At 48.6% G+C, this 22,862-nt stretch overlaps 1 protein-coding gene across 4 annotated transcripts in view; it reads right to left on the reverse strand.

Moving 5' to 3' along the window:
* CDH1 (cadherin 1) overlaps positions 1–22,862 on the reverse strand; it is a 75,579-nt gene that overhangs the window by 33,795 nt on the left and 18,922 nt on the right. Inside the window, exon 1 of one of the 4 annotated variants that reach the window (XM_045582750.1) lies at positions 16,237–16,270. The exons of the other annotated variants lie outside the window; for them this stretch is intronic. The gene's annotated coding sequence lies outside the window, so the exon portion shown is untranslated. Of the gene's footprint in view, positions 1–16,236; positions 16,271–22,862 lie in introns of those variants that run through there. 4 annotated transcript variants of the gene reach the window in all.

Raw genomic sequence — 22,862 nt, forward strand, 5'->3', positions numbered from 1 at the left:
GGAGGAGGAGGAGAAGTTCCAGCTTCAAGCTGCATGCTAAAGGAGGGAGGGAGGGAGCCATGTGACAACCAGGAGGAAATTCAAGCGCCTAGCACTGCTCACCTGCTGCTCAGCTGCTGTGGGCGGGGCCCTGTTCTAGTTCTGAAGAGCCAGGGGTGAACACAGCAGGGTTGCAGGTCCTGATCCCTGACCTCCTGGGGCTGACATTCTAGTGAAATGAAGCCATGTTAGCATGGCGCTCCCGCACAGGCCCGTGAGTGGTGAAGGCTCCTGCTCCTGTCTGCACGGACCCGGCCTCCATTCCCTGTGCCCTTGGTCAGATCAAGGCCAGAAAAGAACTGTTTTAAGTCGTCTTCATCGCAGGCCCGTCCCGGGCAGTTCAGACACGGGCCAGCGCCCGCTGATAAGGCCTCACCTAGTTTGACCTCAATATCCTGCCTGGATGGGGCTCTGGTGGCTCAGCCGGGGCTGGTTCTCTGCTCAAGTCCAAGACCAAGGACTTGGCTTTAGTTCTCCAAGGTGAACGCTAACTGCCAAGGCCTCTCGTTCACCTGTCCAAAAAAGGGAAGAGGCACCAGCTGGTTTAGCTCAATGGACAGAGCATCGTCCTGTGAAGGGTCCCGGGTTCCATTCTGGTCAAGGGCACACGCCTGGGTTGTGGGCTCCATCCTCAGTAGGGGATGTGCAGGAGGCAGCTGGTCAACGATTCTCTCTCATCATTGATGTTTCTCTCTCTCCCTCTCCCTTCCTCTCTGAAACCAATAAAAATTTATAATAACAAAAGTGTAATATAATATGCAAATCAACCAGCCGGAGAGCTGAACGACCCTCTGGACGTCCTTCCAGACAAAGCTGCCATGGCAGCAAGCGCCTACTCTTGCATGAAATTCACACATCGGGCCTCTAGTATATTAAATTTTTATTTTTAAAATATATTTTATTGATTTTTTTACAGAGAGGAAGGGAGAGGGATAGAGAATTAGAAACATCAATCAGCTGCCTCCCGCACACCCCCTAGCTGGGGATGCTCCCGCAACCAAGGTACATGCCCTTGACTTGAATCAAACCTGGGACGTTTCAGTCCGCAGGCCGACGCTCTAGCCACTGAGCCAAACCAGTTAGGGATATATATTAAATTTTTTAAAAAGGGAAGAGGGGGAAGCAATGACACTCCGCTCCAGCAGGGAGCTGGCATCCAGCCTGCGGGGGAGGAGGAGGGGACTTCTTCCCTGTCCCAGCAAGGAAAACTTGTTTGGTTTAGTCAAAAACAACAAAGAGAATGGGGAGGCTCTCTGGCTTCCTCGCTAAATTGGGGGTTTACTGTCCCAGCTTCTGGCTGCAGGTTAACTACACAAACACCCAACCTGCCTGCCTAATTGATCATTCCCATGGCCTGCAACCCAGGAAACATTCCTGTGGCCGGTTGGGCAACTCCAGCAACTGTTTGCTTATTGATTAGAAAGAAGAGGCTCCCTCATGCACCACAACATCTGTTCACTTTTCCTTTCTGCTGCATTCCCCAAAGCTGGAGAGGGCCCCACGGTCAGAAAGTCCAACTCCTACTGACCCCTCAGATTAGCGGCAGCTGATGGGCCTGGGTGAGGGGCTGGGTCCTAGGCCCTAAGGGAGCGCTCTTAGTTGGCCACTTATGAAATAAAGCACGGTGACCAATATACCTGTAACATCATTTCCAATCCAGGGCCTAATGTGCCCGGGACAGACTCTCCTGGGCTAAAAAATTCCCAGGCCTGGCCCTAGCTGGCGTTGCTCAGTGGTAAGAGCATCGGCCTGTGCACCCAAGGGTAGTGGGTTCCATTCCCGGTCAAGGGCAGGTACCTGAGTTGTGGGTTCACTCCCCGCCCCCAGTTGGGGCTTATGCAGGATGCAATCAGTCCATGGACTCTCTCACATCAATGTTTCTCTCTCTTTCCCCTCCCCGCTAACCCCCTTCTACTTTTTCTGAAAAGCAATGGAAAAAATATCGTCTGGTGAGGATTACCAACACAACAACAACAGAATCCCCAGGTCTGGGCCCTGACCGGGTAACTGAATTTGATCTTTAGGGCTAGTAGAGCACAGGCACAGGTATATTTTAAACCTCCCCCAGGTGCTAGGAGCACCCAATGATGGTGGAGAATGGCTTTCCGAAGTCTGCCCTTAGGAGAGGCAAGAGGTATAATAAACACTTTAAGTTATCGCCATACCAGTGGGGGAAGTATCGCTCTTCAAGTTTATCGGTAAAGTCTCAGAGAGTGACTCTCCCAAGCTCATATAACACTGAGTGGCTTGAGGTGGGATTCAAACCCAGGTCTGTCCGGCTGACTCTCAAGACTTAGTTTTGCTGTTTTCGTGGGGGCAAAAGAGGGGATGATAGAGTACTTAAAAAAAAATAATGAATTAAAATATATATATATATATTTATATTTATATATATTATATTATTGATTTTTTTTTTTAGAGAGGAACAGAGAGTTAGAAACATCGATGAGAGAGAAACATTGATCAGCTGCCTCCTGCACACCCCCCACTGGGGATATGCCCGCAACCAAGGCACATGCCCTTGACCGGAATTGAACCTGGGACCCTTGAGTCCCCAGGCTGACACTCTATCCATTGAGCCAAGCCACTTAGGGCGTCAGAGTACGTTTATTAAATACTGGGGTCAGTGACACAAGCAAGGGCTTAGGAAAGAAGAAGTAACAGAGAGCCTAGATGGGGCTGCTTTAACTCGCAGGGAAGTAGGAAAAAAGGGGGCCTTGGAGAGAGGTTTGGGGGTTAGCCTGGGATGAGCTGCCGCTGCCCATTGCAAGTCTCGTGGGGACCCTAAGAGCTTAGGAGATGCAATGCACGCCTGACAGGGAGGAAAGATGTGGGCATGCTCCCGGGAGGGAAAGTGCTCCCCAAAAGCCACAGCCCTACCCCGTTACAGTCTGATCTGGGTTTTGAGGCTTCCTCCTTCCCCACCTGATACCCCGTGACTTCCCTTCCTTTTGCTCTGGGCTGTTGGATGATAATATGATGGTAGAAACACACATACCTCACATTCCTCGGCCACTTGTTACTCAGGGTGGTATTTTCCCCTCAAATCTTAAGTTTTGTTTTTAATTTCAACAGCAATACCTTATGTTAGAGGGGGAAAGTGACAAAACACAGGTGACGTAGTAACATGATTCAAAATAGTGAAAACAACCCAAATGTTCATCAACTGATGAACGGATAGAATGTGGCATGTCCATACCAGAGAATATTATGCATTCAGCAGCAAGAAGAAATGAAGTACTGATATGTGCTACCCCGTGCATGAACCTTGTAAACATCATGCTAAAAGAAGCCACTCACAAAAGACCATGTATTGAGTGATTAACTTACATGAAATGTCCAGAATAGGCAAATTCTATAGATGGAAAATAAATGAGTGGATGCTTAGCTCTGGGGGTTGGGAGAAGGGGCCGCCAAGAGGTGGCAGCTAAAGGATGAGGGACTTCGTTTTGGGATGATGAAAATGTTCTCAAAGAGTTTGTGGATATACTGAAGAGCCATTGAATACTACAGTTTAAAAGGATTTAATGTATGATGTGTAACTTATATCTTAATAAAGCTGTATCCACCCCCCAAAAGGGAAAACACACACAAACAAAAAGACAAATCAAAAGCACTCATGGTCTCCCTGACCAGTGTGGCTCTGTTGGTTGAGCATCATCTCATGTACCAAAGGTCAGAGCACATGCCTAGATTTCAGGCTCAATCCTGCTCCCTTCTTCTCTCTCTCTAAAATCAATAAAAACATATTTTTTTAAAAAAATAAAAAAGCACTGATGGTCCCATCCAAGCAGAGAAGCCACTGTTAATGCTTGTTGTGTGTCCTGTGTGTCCTTCAGACTCTGGCCTACGACCCTTTCCTAATTCACTTACTTCCCCTGTCCTGTATCTATAATGCCCTGCTTTTCTAAAATTAGGGCATGGGTACTACCGTATTTTTAAGGGCCTTCTTCTTCCTCAGCTTTCTTCTTTTCCCTCCACTTGTCCATTAGACAACAAAAATCAACCTAGATAGCTATTAGGAAGGATCAAGTATGGTAGTGCTACTCCGCAACAGAAACAGTACCCGCCGTAGTACCGATGAACCTTAGAAGCATTATGCTAAGTGGAAGAAGACGACAAAGACTACAATTAAAAAAAACACACACACAAAAAAAAACCTACCAGCCCAGGAGATTGGATTCAGTTCACCTGGGGCAAGGCCCGTGCCTGGGCATTTGTAAGACGTGCCCAGGAGAGTACACAGTCCACTTATATGACAACCATGGTCAGTGGTTGCCAGGCACTAGGGATGGATCTGAGTCTTGGTCGCTGAGAGGCACGAGCTAACTTGTGGGGTGATACAAACATTCTAAAGCCGGACTGTGGTGATGGCCAGATTGGCTGTGCATACGCACAACAATCATCTCACTGTACACTCACAGTGAGTAAACTGTAAGGGATGTAAGTTATACCTCAACGAACCCATAACAAAAACAGTTGCTAGGATGGCCTGCGAGGAGGACCCCATGAGCCCAAGCCCCAAGGTTCAAGAGTGACACGAATCCCTGCACCCAATCATGACAAGGTCAGAGTCAGGAAAACGTGGAGAAGGAAAAGAGAAGCCACAAATCATTCTTAATGAACAATAATTAGAAGAGTAAATAAATATTCGATATAATGATAGTCGTTAAGTGCAGACGTGGTGCAGAGCTGTGCACAGGCGTGGAACTGCTGGGAAGCAGGCGGGGTCCTTTAATCCCCTGGATGCTGAGGATGCTGAGGAGCCCGAGGCCCAGGAAGGCTTAAGTCATTTGCTCAAGGTCACAGAGCCAGTGGCTCTCTAAAGCAGGATTCCTGCCCCAAACCTGCCACCGCTGGTGGAGCAGCCACTCGGTGAAAACTACCTCTCTGCCTCTCTGACACATGGAGGAAAATCCATGCTAGGGACAAAGGTAGTTTGCTTAACACCACAGGCTTAATCCTCCGTGCAGAACACAACCCAGGTAGACATATGCGCCGGTCTGGCGGCAGCATTTCCCAAGTGCGAGCCGACGCAGGAATAGGCTGGCCCAGGTGTGGAGCTGGGAAGCTGGGAAGCTGGGATCACTCTGTAACTGGGGAGCAAAGCCTGGAAGCCTCTTCACAGGGAAAGAATGTGGGGCCTGCACCTTCCCCAAAGGTGGGCTGTGCTAGGAACGCCGGGCCCTCTGCCTCTGACATTTGGAACGAGACTCCTAAGGCAGCCCCGGAAGATCAGCTGGAAGCCCAGGCTTCAGAAGCCAGGCATCTCCCGGAGGCTCCGGGTCACATGCCTTGCAGATGACTCCCAAACAAGTGCTCGCTTGTCCCACGGAGCTCGCAAGAAGAGAAAAGTGTTTTCTTTCTTAGTGGACGCTCGCGCGTTTTCCATTGTCGAGAACAAATAGGCATTGATGCGGAAGGCAGCCGCTTCCAAGAGGGTTTGCTGGAGGTAATCGCTCGGCCCCCGCCTGCGCCTTCGCTCCAGCGCTCCTGAGAAATAAACCCCCATAACCAATCCCGCGTCCTGCTGAGTCCCCGGAAAAAGCAGAAACGTCTCAAATTGGTGTTTCTCACTCCAAGTAAGAAAAAGAAAAAAAAAATCAAAAATAAGAAAGTGACAGGAAGACCAAGCCCCGGTTCCGGGTATAGACTTTGACAGACGCAAGGGTGCAGCCACGGGCCACCCGACTAACTCAAGAGGCCATGGTACGGTGGCTGCCACCACAAGGGCCAGTGGCACCCGTCCCAGCTCAGTTCCCAAACTTTTAACGTTACTGGCTGCAGCTCTCACAAGACTCCGTGGTCCTGTGGATGGGAAAAGGGCCACGTACGAAAGCTGACAAGCTCAGGGGAGGCCTGCAAGGCGGCCTTACAAACTCAGAGACCAAAAGGAACCACATAGGAGGATCTGAAAATGAAAACTTCTCAACTGAAAGCCCGTTATGGTGGGCTGGTATCTTCCTTGACATAGGTCCATCTTTACCTTCATGGGGCCTATTTTCTTGCATCTTCAACAACAAACCTTTGGAATGTCAGAATAATTTCCTTTTTCCAGACACACCCCCCAGAGCACAGTCACTGCATCAGAGCAGGAGACGGGTCACTACCCTGTACCCACCTACGGAAAAGAAGGGTGTGTCTGTCTACTCGTTTTACTTTCCATCCCATCCCAGATCCCCCTCCCCCCACCCTCTAATCTATCACCAGTGGATTTCATGTAGCCCCTTACACCTCCTCCTTTGTCATGTACAAAATATGGTGCACAACTGCCATTCTCTGGAGCTCAATCTGTTGTCAGTTTGGCTCAGATAAACTCATAAAAAGTCTTACAGGTTTGGACCTTTTTTTATTAATATATTTTATTGGGGGTTTTTTTTGTTTTTTTTTTACAGAGAAGAAGAGAAGGGGATAGAGAGAAACATCAATGAGAGAGAATCATCGATCAGCTGCCTCTTGCACACTACCTACCGGGGATGTGCCCGCAACCAAGGTACGTGCCCTTGACTGGAATTGAACCCAGGGCCCTTCAGTCTGCAGGCTGATGCTCTATCCACTGAGCCAAACTGGTTTTGGCGGTTTGGACCTTTCTTGCATCAACAGTCCGTTTACCTGGCCTCTCTCCCCTTTCCAATATGATCAAAAATTGGAAGCTTGCACACAGGCAAAAGGACATAGGTGCAAGGTTATTCATAAGACAACTGTTGGCAGTAAGTAGCCAAACATGGGAGGATTAGTAGAGGATCAGTGCCCTGGCCAGTGTGGCTCAGGGGGTTGGGCATTGTCCTGTGCACCAAAAGGCGGCCAGTTTGATTCCTGGTTAGGACACTTGCCCGTGTTGCAGGCTCAATCCCCAGTAGGAGGGTGTGCAGGAGGCAGCCGATCAATGTTTCACTCTCACATTGTTGTTTCTCTCTTTTTCTCTCTCTTAAAAACAATTTTTAAACATCTTAGTTAAAAAAAAAAAAGAAAAAAAAAGAGGTAGTTGTTTAAAAGAATCAAACATCCCCAAAAATTTAACTTTTAAAAAAAAGAATAAAATAAACCGGTATGTAATAATATGAGAGGGACTTGCCTTTAGAGAAACAAAAAGCGAAATGGGATAGAGAATTCTAAGGAATATCTTCAGGATACAGAAACTGGTAGGACTGGTTGGCACAGGAGGTGAACTGCTGATGGAGGGAGGTGAAAGGAGAGAGACCTGCTTTTGTAGTCACCTGGAGCATCTGAATTGGTTCATGTTGGTTTTCTTACGTTCACATAGACAGTTTTCTTTAACGAGAGGGTTGAGCCCAAGGAGGGCCAGTGTTGAGTCGACAAACTTCCTCAGGCAAGCCCTGCGTTCAGGCTTCCAAAACCCCTAATGCAGGCTTCAGCCGCATTATCAGAAATAAGACACTCCGAGACGGGAGGCGACACGGTCTGGTTCTGTCCGAGTCTATTTGTGGTTTGGTAAGTACGTTCTCGGGGTTACGATCTAATGATCTAAGTGATGAGTGCTGTTTTTCTTCCCAAGGGTCACACTTTAAGAGGAACGCTGACCCATGGAACTGGTCCAGGGGCAAAGGGGCAAGGATGATACAGCTGCCCTAGGCAGAGTGGAGAAGAGACAGACTGGTAGAATACTCCTCGAGATGTACAAGGCTGACTTCTTCTATAAGGGTCGGTGACAATGGCATCCGAGGGCAAGATGTGGGCCAGCCAAGGCATAGGAACTGCAAGACCACCCGAGAAAAGAAGGAAATACCGTCTGCACAGAGCGGACCCCAGACGGAACTGGGCTGGCTGCCCGCCCCCCGAATGGCCCTGACTCAGGCTCCAACGGCTTCGCTGGTGCTATTCGTTCAGTGCTGGGACCCAGACCCCGCATGTGAGCTTGGGGCCCAGGCAGAGCTGTGCCTCTAAGGAACCGTGTGGCTTCAGGAAAATGAACCCTTGATTTGTTTCCCCTTTTTCTGCAACAGGGGAGGGAAGGCTTTTTATCAATTGCTCAACCTGGATATGTGGTTAACCTGCTTTGCTGCTGTTACTGTCATGTTAGAGGTTTTCGGAACTGGAGCCTCTGGCAGCCGCCTCTGAGACCACCCTGCAGGAGGGGCAGAGCCCCCACGGGTTCCTCTGTGAACAAAAATTCTATCAGTGTTCCCCGCACCCCCTCAACCCCACCATCTGCCACTCGCAGTTTTGGGTGTGGTGCCCTTGCCTAAGGGCAAGGCAGGGTCTTCCATTTCTTCTGATCCAAGTTTTGGTACCTTCTCAGGCCACCTGGCAACCGCTTCTGTGGCCATGAAAGGAAGTTTCCCAGGTGACTGTTCTGCTTTGCTCGACCTCCTTCCTGAGGACGTAGCGGTGGTACCTATGACTTGAGCCAAGCTTCTAGGTCTGTGAATGGGAAGCCATGAGCCCCCGGAATTATAAGTACAGATGTGGACACCACCCCAGCTGAGTTGGTTCAGTGGCTAGAGCATCTGGCCTATGGACTGAAGGGTCCCAGGTTTAATTCCTGTCAAGGGCACATGCCCGGGTTGTGGGCTCGTTCCCCAGTAGAGAGCTTGCAGAAGGCAGCCGATCAATGATTCTCTCTGAACATTGATGTTTCTAACTCTCTCGCCTTCTCCCTTCCTCTCTGAAATCAATAAATATATGGGGGGGGGGGGGAGAATCAACAGTCTTAAAAAAAAAGACAAAGATGTAGGTAGACACCTGTGGGAGGCTCCATGGCCTTTGATATTTTCTCAAAGATGCCTGAGATCCCAAAGAGGAGCTGGACCGGAGGCACGCTGAGGGCTTAAACTGGTGCTGTGGGTGTTGGGAGGAAGGATGAAAGAATGAAGGGGCTCAAATGAGGCCACAATGACTGGTTGCTCCCAATGCCTCCCCAGCCCCAACTCCTGAGCCCCAGCAGAGGGGTAATCGCAAGCCTCCTGCCAGCATGTTTTGAGTGCTGGGAATGAAAACAAAGCACAGGTGGGGGGTCAAAATGAGGGATGGGAGAAGAACATGGAGACAGCCCAAGAATCCAATATCTCCCATCCCCTCACCTGATAGACCCAACCAATTCCTCTCTCTCTCTCTCTCTCTCTCTCTCTCTCTCTCTCTCTCTCTCTCTCTCTCTCTCTCTCTCTCTCTCTCTCTCTCTCTCTCTTATATTTTATTGATTTTTTACAAAGAGGAAGAGAGAGGGATAGAGAGAAACATTGATCAGCTGCCTCCTGCACACCTCCTACTGGGGATGTGCCCAAAACCAAGGTACATGCCCTTGACCGGAATCGAACCTGGGGCCTTTCAGTCCACAGGCCGACACTCTATCCATTGAGCCAAACCGACTAGGGCCCAATTCATCTCTTGATGCCTGGACCTTCACAGCAGCCTCCATACAGTCTTCTCAGTTCTGGCCCAGATCCCCACAGGTTCTTCTTTCCAAAGTAGACCCTGTGAGCCTATTACAACCGCAGTCACATCATGATGTGCCTCTGCTCAGCTCCAGCCCTCCAGAGATCCCCATTTTCCTCAAAATAAAAACATGACTCCCCGGCTTGACAGAGTCTACCCTCACCTCATTTTCTCTGCTGCAGCCAGTTCACTGGATGTGTTCCTGCCCAAGTCACCTGAATTTGCAGTTCCTGCTGTGACCCCTCCCTCTTTTCCTCCCAAGGTCCCTCCATGCAGGCCCTGAGCACTGTATTTCCAATAGCAGTCCCCTGCCTCTAACACTCCATTCTTTTTTTTTTTTTTTTTTTTTTTTTTTTTTAATCCTCACTCAAGGATATTTCTCCATTGATTTTTAGAGTGGAAAAGAGAGGGAAATACAGAAAAGTATCGATTGGTTGCCTCCTGCATGAGCCCCAACACGGGCCTGGGCCAGGGAGGAGCCTGCAACGGAAGTACATGCCCTTGACGGGAATCGAACCAAGGATCCTTTAGTCCGCAGGCTAGCATTGTATCCGAAGAGCCAAACCAGCTAGGGCTGATATCTCTATTCTTATCCTTGTTTCCTGCTTTTTCTCTACAGCATTTAACACACTGTATATTTATTTACTCTGCTTATTTCGTTATTACTCCCTACTATCCTTGTGGTCATGACTATATATCTACAGTACCTACACCAGTGCTGAGCACTTAAATTCTCAATAAATATTTGTTGAATGAATAAATGGCGCCTTTGTCCCCCCCACGCCCCCAAACATCTGGTCAGATCCCAAGGAGGGGCCCCAGATGGCCCCACAGGCAACCCGAGAGCAGGGCCTTCATGTGAACCCTGGAGATGAGAGCCAGCAGAGGTAGGCACGCTTTCCAGAGGCTCGGGTGGCACCTGAGAATGGCTGAGAAGGGCGGGCTTTGGAATCCCCACTTGAGACCCTCCGAGGATGCTCAGGAGCCTGCAGGCGGGCTATGGCTGCTAGTCATCCTATGGCTGCCAGGAAGTGATCAAGTGTTAGCCCTCTGAGAAGCGCCACCTAGAGTCTCAGTCAACCCCCATAAGAACCCTGGGGGGTAGGTACTGCAGCTCCATTTCACAAGTGAGTAAAGTAAGACGCACAGAGGTGAAGTGACTTGCCCAAGGTCACACACCTAGCAAACGGACAGAGCTGGGAACTGAACTCAAGCCAGCCTGGCCCCAAAGCCTTAACCTCCACTTCGCCCTGCCCCTGTCATCAGCTGGCATGTGTGTATCCCCTCTTCCTGGTTCTCTTTGCCTTTTTCCTTGGCACCTGGGCCATTGCAGTAGCCTCCAAACAAGTCACCAAATGGGAGTGCCGGGTTCCAGGTGAGCTGGCCCTGGGGCATCTCACTCAAGCCCACACTGCAGGTGGAAGGCTAGAGTGCTGATGGGGCAGGCAGGGTGCTGCCATCTGATAAGGCCCGTACAGACGGTCTTTGTGGCCCTGGCAAAACCTGATAGGCCACCTGGCCATCCTTGATTTGCTTAAAGAAGACTGCAACCTTTGAGTGTTGATTTCTGGAGAACTTCCTGCCTTCTGCCATAAAAGGGTACAACAGGGGAGCCAGTGAGAGGGGCAAGAACCTCCTGACCTTAATCAATTCCACGGGAGAACCGTGCATTAACTAAACCCTGCAGGATGGAAAACGCATGTCACGGCTGCCGGCTTTAAATACTTCTCATCCTTAATGTGCTGTTTCTGCTGACGGGGCAGAGGAGGCCAGCCCGGCTACGGCTTTCTCTTTTAAACACCCTTTTAAGCCATTAGCTCAGACTCATCTCCAAAGCCTGCCTGCCTGCATGCCTGCCTTTGGATTGCACAATACATCAAACTTACTTCGGGTGTCCATTTTCTTAGGCAAGCAGGTGGCTGCGGTTTCCCAGAATCCCTTCTGATTATGGGAAGCCTGTGAACCAAGGTTTTTCAGGGGGCGGGGCCCCGGGAGGCACCCCCTCCAGCCTGGGGTGGTTTACTAACCGTTCAGCAGCACCTCTGCTACCAGGAGCGGGAACGACTTCACTAATGATCTTACTTTTCCCCCCTGCTGCATGTTAAAGAATTTAGATGGAATTCACCTACCGTAACATTCACCAGTTCAAAGTGAATGTAAATTTTAGTGTTTTTAGTTATTCCCTATGTTGTGCGGCCATCATTACTCTGTAACTCCAGAACATTTCCATCATTCCTCCCCCTCAAAAAACCATGTACCCATCAGCAGTCAGCCCCAGTTCCTCCCTCTTCCCCCAGCTCCTGGCAACCACTCACCAGTTTTCTGTCCCTTTAGATGTGGCTGTTCTGGATATCTATATATATAAAAGGCTAAGTGACTGACCACCCATTCGTCTGACCGTCCAACCGGTATATATAATGTGCACTGGCAATTTAAAAATAAATGCTGACTTGCGCATATTTTACCGAAGAGCATGTGATGTTAAAACTGTAACTACTTCATCACAAGGGAAATTAGTCAAGCACTCTGAAAGTGTTTTTAATCTTAATGTGGTGTACAGGGAGATATTAGAATAAGTTTAATCAATTTATCAATCATTGTTTTTATCAATTTAAAAATATACATTTTATTGATTTTTTACAGAGAGGAAGGGAGAGAGATAGTTAGAAACATCGATCAGCTGCCTTCTGCACGCCCCCTACTGGGGATATGCCCACAACCAAGGTACATGCCCTTGACCAGAATTGAACCTGGGACCCTTTAGTCCACAGGCCGACGCTCTATCCACTGAGCCAAACCGGTTAGGGCTCAATGTTGTTTTTATATCATGTTTTTATATCTTGTTTATTATTATATCATGTTGTTGTTATGTATTAATCAATTTACCAGCCATTGTTTTTATCAGTGTTGTTTTTATATCATGTTTTTGTTATTTTTATATCATGTCTTTGTTTGTCTATCATGTTGTTATTGTTTATTAATCAATTTATATATTATTTTCATATACATTTTACTAATTTTCTTTTATCTCTGAATACTTTTATCATAAAGGGTGAATAGCGATATTAAAGTATTTCATATTTTAATTTTATAATACTATATTACATACACTATTTTCATATATAATTTTTTTGTAGTAACATAATTACCGCACAAATCTTTCTCCTAATTAATTTCCCTTCAATGTGCACGAATCCGTGCACCGGGCCACTAGTGTCATATACAGGGAGTCAGACAATATGTGGCCTTTTGTACCTGACTTCTTTCACTCAGCATGTTTCAACTTCAACCATGTGGTAGCCAGTATCATTAAAAGGAATGGGGAAGCATCTCACTCCTCTATAGCTGAATAATATTCAACTGTATGAATATACCACACTTACCAGTTGATAAACATTTGGGTTATTTTCACTTTTGGGCTACTCTGAATAGTGCTATGAACATTCATGCACAAGTTTTTGTGTGGACATATGTTTTCCAGTCTCTTGGGCATATGCCTAGGAGTGAAATTGCTGAGTCATATGGTAGCCATGCTCAACTTGATGAGGGACTGTTAGACTGTTCTCCATAGCGGCAGCACAATTCCCATTCCCACCAGCAGTATATGAAAGTCCTAACTCCTCTGCCATCCTCGCCAACACTTGTCACATTCTCTGTTTTTAAATTACAGCCATCCCAGTGAGTGTAAAGTATCATCTATTGTGACTTTTCTAAGGATCGTTTAAGGAACCATGTCACCTCCCCAAGAACACCACCACCTCACAAACACTGTTTGAAGGCAACCCCGGCTAAAGCCTTTGTTGGTGGTGATGATGGTAATAAAAATCAACCACCACCATCATAATAACAATAATAATAATGGCAACTACTACTGCTGCTGCTGACACTTTCTATTGCACAGGCTCTGTGCCAGGCTCATTATACTAGACATTTAATCTTCACAATAACTATGAAGTAGGTGCTATTGCTATCTCCACCTGACAGGTGGAGAAACTGAGGCAGAGAGCGTGAGAAACTTGCTCAGGGTCTCACGGCTTACGTTACTGGTATGAAACTGGAATTAAGAGTTCTTGACCACTGTGCTCTCACGCATGGTTCCCTGCCCTACGGAGTGTGTTGAGAACGCCTGGGGGTGGGACAGGAAGCACAAGGTTAACACACCTGACTGATACCACCCTAAACGAACTCAGGGCGATTCTGGTTTTCTCTAAACCGGCCGAAGGAACAAGGCTTACAGACACCAGCATCACATTCAGAACAGAGCCATCAACAGGGCAGGTGGGACAGGATGGTGGCAACCAGTGGCAACCCCAAAGCCAGACACACCTGGATTGAGGTTTCCGCACTGCCACTCTGAGCTCCAGTGGAAGCCGAGTCACTTGCCCTCCCCTAGACCTTAGTTTCCGCATCTGTAAAATGGGTCTGACGGCAAACTTCAAACTAGAAAACCGAAGTGAGGAGTAAGTGAGAAAGTACACAAAGGAAGGGACCAGCACCCTCGCTGACACACAAGCCCGTCGGACTCGGAGTTTATGCACAGTGAGTGCGCTGGGCAGGGAGTCTCGGTGCGTCTCCTGCCTCATGCTAAGCACTTAATCCACTGCTCACATTCAGAGAACGGTGATCGTTACTATTAAAACAGAAAAAGTACACAAACTGTGCTTGTTATCTACTACTACATTGAAAAATCTAAAGTAGCTATATTTGGGGACTTTTTATGACTTTCACAGCTAAATTTTTCCCAAGGGGGGCGGGGGAGCGCAGGGGTGTGTCTGTGGGCGGCAGATGCAAAGTAGAAAGGGCAACATTTAGTTAATAAAGCTAAACACCCAGGTATGATGAGTGAATGCCCTGGAGTACACTGCCCTGACCTTGAGGTCTAATTTCAGGGTCCGTGAAATCATAACCTTTTGTTCCTTCTAAGCTACGTGCTGACGCCACCAGTTCTTTACCTTAGAAGCTTCAGATCTAGAAATTCCAGCTGGGCTTTATTACAGGGGAGGGAAATGTAATGGCTTCTTAAAATTACAAATCTGAGCTCCATGTGTGGCTGGTGTGTGTACATGGATATATATACGTTTACATGAAATTCATGGTCGTACACACAGAAACACAGAACTGCCCAGCCCCCTCCTAGCACCCTACAGATGCTTCAAGCTCTGTCCTCAAAGCAGGAGAACAAAAGGAGGCCATCGGACTCAACTCGAAGGGAAAAACCCCGCCTTTTCTTTCCATACGGGCAGTCGTGATGAGGGGAGGGGGCAGTTCGGTTCCAGAATCTCTCCTCTTGCCCATCCGGGTCAGCATAACTTGCTTCCCGTAAGTGAGAAGGGGGAGAGCCCTATGGCACCGAGGGTAAGCCCTCATGCTGACCCGAGTTAAAATCCCAGCTCTGCCATCTCCCAGCTGCATAGCCCTGCACTGCCAACTTACTCCACTGCAAAATTGGCATAACAGGCAGTTCTTCCACAATGCTTGCTTGGAAAATGCACATTTGTTCCAACATGAATGATTAATTAGGGAACGGTCTGCGCATAACTCAACTGTCGAGTTTGCTCATGTGCTATGACTTTGTGAGAAACACTTAGAAAGGAATACTCAGCTGAAGCACAGGAATGCACACATGTACACACACACACACACGCGTGCGTGCACACACACACACACACACACACACACATACACGCGCACACCCCTTCCAGCTCCCTCAGTTCAGGGCGTGTCACACTCCACACCCATCCCTACCTGGTGCCACAACTTTCCATCTGATTACGGATTATCTTCCTTGCATCCACAACTCACAAGATGCCACCCTACCGAGACCTACTCCCATAAGCAAACTTCTTTCTTTCCCCCTCTCCCTTCCCCACTCTCCCGCTCAAACTTCTTTTTTTTCTAATGTATCGCAAAGTTTGAGTGCTGTTCCCCTAGCCGTTTCCCCATAAGCTCTGTGGTTTTTCTTAGGAGGGCCTAGACCACATTACTAATAGAGCAGAACCGGCTATTCCTCCGAGTGTGGCGAGGAATAGACCGGACCGGTCAGCCCATTGCTGGGCACATGGCAAGTTCTCCATAAAGGCTGGCAATCACTGGTTTCTCGCTTGGGATGCAGACAGAGCCGGGTCCTAAAAGACGCTCAGGGAACATTTACTGACTGTTTACTACTTGTAAGGCCTACGGTTTATTAATCTCAGTGGACTAATAAAAGAGGCGTATTCTTGCCACACAAGAGGTCAGGAGGGACAGCAATTGTCAAAACTGTAAACCAGAGATGAGGCTTCAAAGCTCTGATGGAGCCCTGCCCTTCCCAGCCCGGTGTGGGGAGGGAGGCTGAGTCGGGAAAGGCAGGGACCCTGCCTACAAGAACTTAAGGACATCAACTACCGGTGACCACAGGGCAATATGGGGTCAATTTTAAGACAAGCAGCCTAGGCTCTGAGTCCTTAGTTCAGGGCTACAGTGTAGCATTAAGTGGTTAAGAGCCCTGGTGAGAGGTCATATAACCCGAGTTCAAATCCCAGGCCCACCACTTACTGACGATGCCACCCTGGGCACATAACTTCACCTCCTCCTGCCTCACTTTCTCACCCATTGAACAGAGCCTGTGATGGCCCCTATTTTCCTAAGGGGATGGGATGAGTAAGCAGGTTAATCCGTGTCAAGCCTTTAGCAGGTGTCAGACACAGAAGTTCAACTAGCAAGTTCAATGGGCGCTAGTTGTTATTCCGGAGCCAGAGACAAGCAGATGCTGCCAGAAACAGAGCCGGAGCAGAAGACTGTATGTGTGGGCAGCGGCGGCGGCAGCAGCAGCAGCAGCAGCAGCAGCAGCAGCAGCAAGGGGAGGTCTGGTTTAGCTGGAACTGAAGGACAGGATCCTGTGGGCAGGAATTTGTTTTCATGAGCCATCCACCCAAATCCTTTCTGACACCGAGGCCGCACTGGGCAAGCCATGTCCACCGAACAAACTTAATGCCCTGGTCTCCTACACATCATTCATTTCTAAAAGAAATAGATGGATTCCCCTGAAAACTCAAAGAATGAATCAGCCGGATCTGGCCTCTGCCTACCCCTCCAATGTCACCTCAGACCCGTTCTCCACCCCTGCCCACTGGGCTCCTGGCCACTCTTCCTCCACTGGCGGCCTTTCCTGCCTCAGGTCCTTGGCCCTTGCTGTTCCCTCTGCTTAGGATTCTCCATTTCCTTCTGCAGCATCCTCCTTCCCAGCTCTACACACAATACACACCTCCCCTAACCACTTGCCATCCCTAGCTAGCGTAGGCCTCTTGCCCAGCCATTCTCCCCTCCCCATTTCTTTCATAAAATGTACCTCTCCCTAAAATCCTACTTACATGGTAACGTCTACACAGACACTAGAATTCAAGTTCCCTGAAGGCACAGGCCTGGAGTGTCTCCCTCTCCCTGCAGTACCGCCTGCTGCCTGGACCAGTGCCTGGTATGTGCCAGGCCCTAAGTAAACATGATCCCCACCTGGAGGTGGGCGTGGAGTTATTCATCCATCCATAATGTTCCTTGAGGTCCTCCTCAGTGTCGGGTGGGATAGAAAAGACACCCAATCCCTCTGAGGTCTTCAGTCCCAGGGGAAGGATGTGTCTGAGGGGCCTGGCCAGGGGTGGTGCCCATGGGAAGCAGGCATGAGTCAGGAAAGTGACATTTTCAGGACAGGAGACAGAGCTCCCGGGAGCCCACTGCCGGGTGGTAGGAAGTTGGACTCTCCAGGCCAGAGAAAGGGTTGGGCCACGTGGCTCCGAGAGCCTTTCCAACCCTGCAACGATGGCTCTCAGACAAAGGTGGGGAAAAAGCATAATAGTGGCCAAGACAGGTCACAAAACTGACTGGGAGGAAAAGTACCCAAGAGCGACTATCACCTGAAAAGAGCCAGGTACACAATTCTTCCTCGAAGAAATCAGGAAGCAGCCCGCAGATATTAAATGGGTTAAAGCGCAGCGAGATCATGGTTCTGAACTATACATACATACATACATACATACGTACGTACGTACTTAAGGACCATGAAAATAGACACAGGTAAGGGGGTACAGTGACAGGTGCAGTGTGTGCTGTTACACAGGCGGACTCTGATGGCAGTGAAATTGGAGCAGCCGCCTGGAGGAGGTTAAGGAGCCATGGGGACACCAGTGGGACATGTGTCCCAGGCTCAGGGAACAGCAGGCACGGTGGCCCTGAGGCAGCAGAGGGCTGGGGGACAAGATGCATTAGTAAAATCCCGGTTGCATGTTATTGCTACCCTATGCATTTACATTATCTTACACCCTGTCGTCAAAATGTTTCCCCATGCTGATGTCTAGGCAGTAATAATATGCACAATTTTCCTCTTCTTAGCTGTCTACATTTTCTAATGTTTTTCCCCATAACAAACACGTATTAGTTTTATAATAAAGGGAAGTACGAATGGTAAGTCTGAGGTACAAGAGGCGTTGCCAGACGGGTGAGAACGCTCTGGCACAGCCGAGCTCCCCGCGGAAGCACTGATGTATGCTTCACGTACAGAAGCCCCATCATGCACCTGATCTCTTTGTTGTGACTGGCAGGAAGCTCGGTCACACTCGCGGTCTGCTTGTAATGGGGAGCCAGGCGCTGTGGCAGGCACTTGGCTACTCAGCCCTCCCCGTCCTCATCCTTGAGCCTTCCACTTTCCTCTGCCCATTTCCCCGTCTCCATCAGACATACAGATAGTAGGCGTCTAAGTAACCCACACCTTCAAGTTCTTCTTTGGAATGAGGTGGGGAAGGACAGAGTGAAGAAACAGAGCAACAGAGACAAGAGGCGCTTCATGAAGCCGTGAAAAAGGAATGTCCTTGGCACCATGGGAAAGAGAATGCCCGTCTCCGGAGGATGCCGATCGTCCTGTTCTAGGAACATCACTGTCAACAATGGAGTAGGAATGATCTAGTTCATCAGATTCTATCACCAAGAGGATAAAATGCCCGTAAGATCTAAGTGGCAGATCCTCATGTCATGTGGGCCATAAGCTCTGTGAACCTCCCTGGGCCTCCATTTCCTCATCTGAAAATGGGGTCTAGAATAAGGTGACTAGACGTCCCACTTTTGGCGGGACAGTCCCGATTTCTAACAATTTGTCCCGCCAGTCAAGGGCATGTACCTTGGTTGTGGGCACAACCCCCAGTAGGACGTGTGCAAGAGACAGCTGATCGATGTTTCTCTCTCATCAATGTTTCTAACTCTTTATCACTCTCTCTTCCTCTGTAAAAACTCAATAAAATATATCAAAGTAAGTATTGTAAATAAATAAAGATAGATAGATAGATAGATCCAGGTAGAAAACAGATCCAATTGCAACAGGGAACTTTCCTATGAGAGGAAAACTAAATCTGTAAAAGTGTTAAATATCTGAAAGTCACGATATGCAGAAATACTTAAAAGGTTGTGGGTTTGATTCAGTCAGGGTTATTATGGGAAGCAACTGGTGAATATTTCTCTCCCATATTGATGTTTCTCTCTCTCTTTCTCCCTTTCTATCTCTCTAAAATAATCAATGAAAAAGCATATCCTCAAGAAGCCCTGGCCGGTGTGGCTCAGTTGGTTGGGCATCCAAGAGTTGCCAGGTAGATTCCCAGTCAGGGCACATACCCAGGTTGTTGTTTGATCCCTGGTAGTAGGTGTATAGGAGGCAGCCGATCAAAGTTACGCTCTCACATTGATATTGCTCTCTTCTCTCTTCTTCTAAAAAAATTGATAAACTTTTTTTTTTAAGAGAGAAAGATAAATCATCTGTCTTAGGGCCTACATATTAATAACTGGCAAACTCCCCAGATTTATGATTAATTTCCTTCTCTAAAATTTCAGGAGTGTATCAGAATCAAATTTCAAATTTCTGAAATGCCTTACACACTCACTGGATCTGTTATCAAATTCTAGATGGATTAATCATAAACCAAATCTCCCCTCCCGCCCCTCCCCCCCAAAAACACACACACAGAGAAAAGCAACCTGACTCCCTGTTCACAGCAAGGGAAGTCCCTAAAATTCTTACCTGGCCCAACCTAAGACTGTAACGACAGCTGCCTTATCTCTGTGCTCAGTGTGAGCTTCATGCTGGCTTCTCCAGAACGGCAGCTGGGCTTGGCCACACATCGTAATGTTGGGCTGGGCAACTCATAAATTAGGGAATTGTGTTTGCAGGCTCATAAACAGCATCTCGGACCAAAACCAAGTCAGTTAGCTTGCCAGATCATCCACTAGTTTGAATTATCTGGGTTGCCCTCCCTGTTCTAGCAGCCTGCATGGCTGAGGGTCTTGAATGCAGCAGGTGCCTAAAGACTACCTGAATGAAATGAATGATGGGTGGATGAATGAAGGGGAGAGACGGAGGGAGAGAGGGAGAGAGGGAGAGAGGGAGAGAGGGAGAGAGGGAGAGAGGGAGAGAGGGAGAGAGGGAGAGAGGGAGGGAGGGAGGGAGGGAGGGAGGGAGGGGGGAATAAGCCCCTTCAGCCATCCAAGCTCTCATCTCCAAATACACTGGAACTCTTCCTTCACCAGCGTTTCGGCCATTTTGTCACATATCTTGAGGAGTTTGCAGCCCTCAGCTTCCCTTCCCTTCCGAAGGGACAGACCCTGAGGTTGTGTCCCAGACTGCAGGAACCAATCCTTCGGCACAGAGCCAAGCTTTCGGGGGGAGAGGGGACAGTGAGAGTAGCAGGGGCTTGGATGCCTCAAAGTCTGATGAAAGTTGTAGATCGTCTGAACTCAAAAAATAGCCATGCACAAGCATACACACTCATCTTGTCTATAACTTTGGGTGCGTTCATACGTTTTCCCTCACCCCTACCCCCAAGCCCAAGCAAGAATCACCAGGGGAGTGTGCTTAAAACAACCCCTACCCCAACCCCGCCAAAAGGCCTGGTGACTCTGAACCTCTAGAGGGGAGGCCCCTCAAAGTCTGCACTTGTAAGGTGTCCGGGTAACCCACACTCCAGCCCAGGTTTGGGATGGGATGCTAGGGTCCAGCTTTTCTTGAAAGGGCAAGCCCAAGACCTCCCAGTGGGCTTGTTGAACATGCAGATCCCCAGACCTCACCCAGATTTACATCTCAGGACCTGAGGGGGTGGGGCCCGGGAGTCTGCTTTTTTTTTTTCTTTTTTTTTTCTTTTTTTAGTTACACAGGTGGTTTTGAAGCGTCTTAGAGATTGAAAACTATTTCCCAGAATCACAGGGTTAAAACCTGACAAGAGCTGAAGGCCCATAACAATTGCTAATGAACCGATCAGCATTTCAAATGGCAGAGCTTTCTGAGTGCACATTCCAAGGACTGTGTGTGTGTGTGTGTGTGTGTGTGTGTGTGTGTGTGAGTGTGATTATCCCCCTCCGCCCTGGTGAATATTTACTTCCCTCCCTCACCTCTAGGTCCCACAGCCCGCTTCCACTTCCCTTGGCAGCAGCTGCCCATCCCCGTCTCCGGAAATGCCAGCCGTTCCCCTTTCTAAACCTCAGTCTGTCACCTGTACTCAGGACTGGGCCTGGGAGACAAAGGATTAGGGCAATGGCGGGATTACAGATGCGGCCCCCATGCCACCGCTTTACTCCGACTTTTTCCTCTGGCAGCCACCTTCTCACGTTCTACTTATTCTATTTGTTGTCCTTCCCCGTTCTAGAAGAGAAATTCCACACGGGGGTGGGGGTCCTCACTGCCGAGGGTCTGTCTGAATGCTTGGCACGGAATAGGCTCAATAGGCTGAAGAATGAGTGGAAGTTGGGGGTTCAGGGCCTCGCTGATGCTAAACACAAAAAAAAGTAGTAGCTATCACCACAGTTTCCCTTCAATGTTAAGAAGCAGAGGAATCGAATGCTTTTAATTAAGCTAATATATATATATATATATATATATATATATATATATATGCTAATATATAATATATAAGCTAATATATATATATGCTAATATATAATATATAAGCTTATATATATATATATATATATATATATATATATATATATATACACACACACACACATACATACACGATATTTTACAGAGAGGAAGGGAGAGGGATAGAAAGTTAGAAACATTGATGAAAGAGAAACCACCAGTGCTTCCTGCACACCCCCCACTGGAGATGTGCTGGCAACCAAGGTACATGCCCTTGATCGGATCGAACCTGGGACCCTTGAGTCTGCAGGCTGACACTCTACTCTATCCAATGAGCCAAACCGGTTAGGGCAAATTAAGCTGCTTTTTACAACTGATTTATCTTTGGGAAGGAAATAGCCATGGGCAGGTGGAGGTGGTGGGGAGAAGAGAGATGCCCTGACCTAGGCTAGGGGTGGAAAATCAAGGAAGGCTTCCTGGAGGAAGCATCACTGGAGCTGGCCAGGAGAGGTGCGTTAGCTATGCAGGGAACACAGGAAAAGTGTGCCAGTGGAGTAGACAGAGAGCCTGGCTGCTCTGGGGATGAAACAGCATCATCCTAAGAAATGTGACTCCATGGGCCTCGCCTTGAGCCAAAGTGAATCAGAAGCTTGAGAGAGGCCCTGGGCCTCTGTGCTCAGCTCTGGAACCTGAGCCGCTGGGGTCCAGGGTCCAAGCTATTAACCACCAGCCGGATCCTGCCCTTGGAAGAGCCCCACCCAGACAACTACCTACTGGGCATTCCACTGCCTGGAAAGGAGGCCGGGAGGAGACAGCTAACTGGCCGGAAGTGGTGGGTGGATCTGGACTGAACCAGGCGTTAATGTCCTTACAAAGCCCTCTGCACTGGGCCACCCCCCTCTGCCCTTCTGTCGTCCCCGGCGCCTTGGTCACTCACATCCATGCACTCTGGCCTCCTTACTCTTCTGCTCTGCCTCAGGGCCTCTGTCCTTGCTGTTCCCTGCTGTTCCCTCGTCTAGACCCCCCTTCACCTAATCCTTCACTTCCCTCGGATCCTTGCTTCAACAGCCCCCTTCAGTGAGGCCCTCTCGACCACCCCAGGGCTTCTCAGTATCTCCTCACTCATATTTATTTTTCCTAAACATGTGTTGCCACGCAATACACTAAATGCCTTACATTATTTGTTATGTCTGTTGCCTGTTCCCACCAACGCACTAGACTGCAAACACCACACGGGAGGAGATGCATAGGTCTGTTCTCTGTTGATAGGTCCTCCCTTCCTCCAACTGATGGACGGAGAATGACGTAAACTCCACCTGCAGCCGGACATTCCTGAGCATGGAACCACCAATCAGCACCTGCCAAATACCCTAAGCCCCCGATTCCTAAGTTCCTAGGTCCCTAATCATGTGCCTTTCATGACACCACCCATCAGCGTGTGCTGAGTGCCCTAAGCCCCATCCCCTCTCTTTCCTCTCCTTAAAAGGTGCCTGCAACCCTCTCTTTCCCCTCTCTTTCCCCTCTGGAAGGCAGCCGGCAGCGATACTCTCCTTCAATAAAGCCT

This window comes from Pipistrellus kuhlii, unplaced genomic scaffold, assembly GCF_014108245.1.
Source record: "Pipistrellus kuhlii isolate mPipKuh1 unplaced genomic scaffold, mPipKuh1.p scaffold_m20_p_17, whole genome shotgun sequence".
Classification (NCBI taxonomy): domain Eukaryota; kingdom Metazoa; phylum Chordata; class Mammalia; order Chiroptera; family Vespertilionidae; genus Pipistrellus; species Pipistrellus kuhlii.